The sequence below is a fragment of the Carettochelys insculpta genome, chromosome 9 (assembly GCF_033958435.1).
Source record: "Carettochelys insculpta isolate YL-2023 chromosome 9, ASM3395843v1, whole genome shotgun sequence".
Classification (NCBI taxonomy): Eukaryota; Metazoa; Chordata; order Testudines; family Carettochelyidae; genus Carettochelys; species Carettochelys insculpta.
In genome coordinates, this window is record NC_134145.1 from 20,313,095 (window position 1) to 20,319,084 (window position 5,990).

Here is a 5,990-nt window from a genome sequence, read left to right on the forward strand (position 1 = left end):
AAGACATTGTAACGGTTGAGAGTGCAGTCCGATCCCTCTGTGAATCCTCAGGAGAATTCCAAACAGGCCAGTCTGTGCAAGGTGAAAAGCTGCAAAACAAAGCGTGCTTTCCAATACTTCAAGGCTACGCTGGCAGTAGGCCACAAGAGATAGTGAGAGTAATTGCATAGGCGATTTTAAGCAATCTTATGTAAATGAGTTTAAGCTTATTAGTTAGTGTTAGGAGGCCTGTTACAGCGCCTCTCCCCCGAGTGAAGCTCCAACGCATCGGGTTTTCCCCCACTGGTAACTGCGGGGTTTCCGGGGCTCTCATTGCGGGTGTCACGCTTTCAATAAACCAAATATAGCACTCGCCTTCTGGGTGCAGCCTCGTTTCTGGGGAACCTGAGCCTGGTTAGTTACACCATCCACGCCTGGTTGTCTTTTGGAACAGTAAATTAATAACAAATGTTTAGTAAGAGAATATAAACATTCCCTTAAACCAGCAGTTCCCAACCTTTTCCAGATGGGGACCCATTTTTACAATTCAGGAAGACTGGCTGACCCAAGGCAATTCAAAAACAGGAGCGAGAGTGGGGAGACCAGAGCCATAACTAACTAATTTTGCACCCGAGGCAAGAATATAAAATTGTCCCCCTCATGTTCATATATGCATAATAGTTATTTCATAGAAAAGGGGAAATATATTAATAAAACAATAACACTACCTTTACTATAGTTAAGCAGAGTTGTGGTGGTAGAAAGACACTCATCCCCAAACTGCTCCCCCCACAGCTTAAACACCACAATCAGAGGCTTGGGGAGTCATGCAGGGGCTGGAGGGGGTTAGGAAAGTCACACTCAGGCTGGAGGGGGCTAGGGGAGTTACATTCTGGGGCTAGGAATGTAGTCACACTCCAGGGCAGAAGGGGGCTAGAGGAAACACACTCGGGCTAGGAGAGTCATACTCAGGGGCTGCAGGGGGCTAGGGGAGTCACACTTGGGGGCTAAGGGAGTCACTCACAGGCTGAAGGGAGTTAAGGGAGGCATAGGGACTCTTGTGGCTAGAAGCCAGCTGGGGCACAGAGCCCTGGCCAGCAGCACCAGCTTTGTAGACCCCATTTCCTGCAGAGGCTGGAAGCCAGACAACTGATCAGCTCTACCCTCCTTCCCACCCAACCTCAGACTAAGGTCCCCACCTTACCTGAGCCGAGCTGGCACTGTTCCTCAGGTACACAGTTTTCTGCCCTGCACCTGAAATGGTTCTCAATGTAATTGATTGGCTTAACTGTCTGACAGCTGCTAATCCAATTAAGAAGTTGAGAACACTTCAGGAGTACGAATGGCTTCTTAATAGCTGCCTGTGGAGCTGCCCAGCCCAGCCAGCAACCCTTTTGACATGTAATTGCAACCCATGTTTGGGTCCAACCCATAGGTTGGGAAACCCTGCTTTAAACACTTCCTCTTTAGGGCTTTATCTTTCAAAATATAGTTATTTATCCTTTGGCTTTAATACATTGTGCTCAATTTTTAGCATGGTAACCAACCTAACATTAATTTAAGCATGTGGAAAAGTAATTAGAGCATTGGCCTTGTAAATCTAAGGTTGAATAGTCTGTTCTGGTAAGGCTATGATCTGAAGAAGTCATCACCTAGTAAATTATTTTGTTAGTCTTTAAAGTGATACTTGACTACTTTTTTGTTTTAAATCTAAGTTTCTGAGTTCAATTCTTCAGGGGGGGCCTATCAAGGTTCTGGGGCGGGTTAGAATAAAAAAATGTGGCAGGGATAGTGACAAGTCCTACTGTGAAGGCAGAAGATTGGACTGGATGACCTCACAAGGTCCCTTCCAGCTCTATGAGGTAAGTATGCATATAATCAATAATAATGGACTGTGTTCTCATTATGAATACGTACAAATACATGACAATACTAAAAAGTATAATACCCCAAAACTAAATCTCAGTAACCTCTACTCTCACACAGAACAATACATCAGTGAACACAAATGAAACATTAGAATTTTATGGATCGTGATAGCATGTCTTCCAGAAAGGAAGCCTGAGGCTTAAGTGTGTAGGATAAAAAATGATTTTTGCATGTGAACTATGATGCCATAGTCAGTACAGGCAACAGCAAAAATATATCAGGAACAACTGTAGCCTTACAGAACTTAAATCTATAGGGAATGTCTGTTGGCTAAGATTTTTTAAAAAGGGAACCTCATGTTTGGCTCCTAACTACTGTACAGTAAACCCCTGATATGCACGATTTTGACTTGCGCTTAACTTGCATTAACATGAGTTAAGCACACATCGAAATCCTGGGGTTCCCAGAGGATGGCAGGGGTGCAGCCCCTCCTCCAGCTCCCCCCTCTCCGCAGGGGGAAGCCAGGGAAAAGCCACTGTGCCACAGCTGTGTGCCTGCTCGGCTCACCTAGCTGGGGGAAGCTGGGTGGATAGACAGCTGCACTGCTGCGTCTGGGGAAGCCAAGTGGGCAGCTGTGGCAGCATGGCTTCTCCCAGCTGGTGGAACCGGCAGACAGCCAGCCCCAGCTGAAAGAAGCTGGGGAGAAGCGCCTAGCTTCCCATCGCTGATGGGAGCCTGGAAACTAACCAGCTCTGGTGCACTAGTCAGTTTGCCAGCTCCTGCAAGCCCAGGGGAGCTGGGAACCAGGCAGTGGCCTGGCTCCTGGCTCCCCTGGGCTTGCAGGAGCTGGGAAACTGACCAATGCACTAGTGCTGGTCACTATCCTCACTTCTGCCAGCAGACTTGCGAAAAACTTGAGTTACATGAGGGTGCACAGGAGCACAACCCTCATGTGACTCGGGGTCTGCTTTGCATATTCAGGTAACTAAATCAGAGGCCTCATTTTCAAAAGTGCTGAGCATCCAGGAACTACCACTGACTTCAAGGCAGTTTTGTATTTTAGCTTATTCAAATACATTTTGCCTAGTTACATTGAATTTTTGTCACTGCTCCTTCCCATCCATTATCTGTACAGTTTCACTGTGCAGAGAGCTAGGAGAGGTCAGACCAGGGGTTACGGAACGAGTTGTGTGGACAATGGAGTTGACTGCTATAGCAGTGTACTCTAATGTAAACTTAGAGATTTATGCCACAAGCTTTTCTTCTTCATCTCTTGGAGCAGCGTGCTGGTGACAGAAGCAAGATTTTACACTCTGTGTGGGCCAGCCAGTAGAGGGAGATACAGTCACATTTATTTAGATGAGGAATATAACTGGATCCTTCACATTGCCACCAGGAGAGAAAGATGATGTCTGTCTGGATCTCAGCAAGCTTTTTAATATCGTTGATGGTTAAAAACAGATTACACAAGAGATTTGTGAATTGGAATTCATATTCAAATTTGACACACTAAAACACGGTATGAACAGGGACATCAATTACCTCACACATTACAGGGACTGCTTTTCTTCCTTTGATGCTTGTAATTATCTCAGGCAGGACACTTAACATCCCTGCCTCTGCTTATCCCCCTCCTTCAGTCCTATGTGATTTGTCAGTTTTTATTGCAATTTTTTTGGTCCTCTTTACTTATAAATTTCAGTCTGTATTGGAAATGAAATTGATCTGCTGAACTGCGTCTGTCCCATGAAAGCTCATCACCGAATAAATCATTCTGTTAGTCTTTAAAGTACTACATTTCTGCTTTTTTGTTTTGTTGAAGTACAGACTAACACAGCTACCTCTCTGTTACTATTCAACATGCAAGGCACTACATTTAGCCGTTTGGAATGGAGATCCATCAACTATATGAAAAATCTCAAATGGATTGCCACCAGGGTGATTTCAAAAAGTTCAAGCAGTTATTCTCTTACATAATTAAAAACAATAGCAGAGACTACTGTATGCATTTCTAACGTAAAATAGAGTTTATAAAGCTATAATAATTTAAAATAAGAAATTTAAAAAATTGTTATTGCTAATAATTTTTAATAATATATAAATATTCTTTTACTCTACAATTTTTTCCTCTACCTATTCTGGGAATGTTATGTTCAGCAATGTATATTAGTCATTGCTTAATTATCCTTAAGAAGTCTCATTAATATGTATGTCTGAAGAGCTATCTGGCATGAAAGCATTTTAATGATGTCGCTGCAAGGCAACAAGCTGTAATTTCTAGATGAGTGTTATGTCATGACTAAACAATAGCAAACTCATTAAAGCAGACCAGAAATAGTGTGGTGAGTGAAAGTAAAAATTAAAATCCATTTCAATATTTTAATTACAAACTTAATTAGAAAATGTTTAGACATCTTGCCTGCATATTAGAGCATCAAATGATTTAGAAATACCCTTGCTGCTAAAAGTATTTAAAATGTCATCTACAGCTTCCAGTCCCATTATCTGCAGCCTATGCAAAACTCAAATATGAAAGGAACAGTTGGAAACTAAACATTTTGTAGCCCACTCATTAGTCTTCATCATACTTAGAATTCTTAAGTAATTAAAATATGAAGGCTACAATCATCCCAGAAAATAACTAGAGGCTCCAGTGCATAGGTTGTAATATTCCATAATAGCAGTCTATACTTTACAATCAAGGACATGATATATAGCAATGGTTTTCAACCTTTTTTCATTTATGAACCCCTAAAATTTTTTGAATGAAGATGTGCACCTCTTTGGAAATCTCATAGTTTGCAGACTCCCAGGCACCTGCACAGCATAAGGTTGAGAAGCACTAACAGGTCATGTAACTGCATCTGTTTTCTCAGGCACCAATGTGGGTGCTCTATCTTTCATGTATTTCTGTAATGGATACTGGCTTCTTTCTGCTAGGGTAAATCATAACAAAACCCTATCCAGTGCTTTCTGAACAACCCCATATTAAATCTAAGTGTCAACATGCCTAGAAACGCAAATAAGACAGGGCAAGAAGAAAACAGAACAGCAACAGAGCTAATGAAGGGGGAAAAGGTTGTGGGGAGAGAATGTGAAGGAAAGCAGAGACTGGAAAAAAGGAATAGCAAACCAGGAGAGCAGAAAGCAAGATCCTGGGATTCAGAGAGAGTATTTAAACTGTTAAGTTGTGACACTATGAATAGTGGAGGATATCACAGAAGCATGGATGAGAATTCAAGTGTATCGCTGAAACACTTCATGTCAGAGGAGGATGCATTAAGAACTGCCTTGGATTTGAATATAAAATGATGAGTTAACCTCCAAATAATTGCATCTTGGCTAATCTATATGTGCATTGGAAAGACGTGAAATGCAAACAGCAGAGAAGGGCAGAGAGTCAGAATTAAAGAGGGACAGGAGGGAAGAAGGAATTGATGTTGAGGGAACAGCGAGAAATCAGACCAGGATTTGAGAGGGGGGAGGGTTAGGGAATAGATCAGTGGTGTCCAACAGGCTTCCCCTTCGCCACATGTGAAGTGGACACAGAGACATAGCAAAATGAAGTGCACTCTACCCACCCCAATTGGTGGGACAAGTGTGTGGCAGCAGTGGCAGTGGTGGCTCCAGCCGTGGCCCAGAGTGGCTAGCACCACTCCAGCCACAGCACCAGCCACAGCACCTGGTGCATCTCCAGCCGCAGTGCGGCTCCAGAGTGGTGGCGGTGGCTCTGGCGAATCGCTGGCATTTGGGGTGGGGGGTGCCTGGCTGTGGGGGGGCGGGAGCTGTGGCAAGCCTGAAATTTCTGTTGGGCACCACTGGACTAGAGGACAAAATGCAACAGCCACAGGAAGACCAAAGGTGTGAGGAGAAGAAGAAAGGGGCTGTCACAGCTGCTGTGCGCTTTGCCGCGGTTTGTATGGAGCCGGGGCGGGGGGAGGGGTCACAGGTTAAGGCTGGGAAGCGGGACTGGGCACCTGCTCTTACGGATGGCGTCGGGCTGCCCCTCCCAGGCGCCCTGGCAGAGGCGCGAGCTCAGCTCCGGGCACAGGCCGCCGCAGCCAGTGCACAGCCTATGCTATCCCGCCGCGGGCAGGCACACGGGCGGGACCCGGACCGGGGGAGAGCTCGGCGGCGCAGTC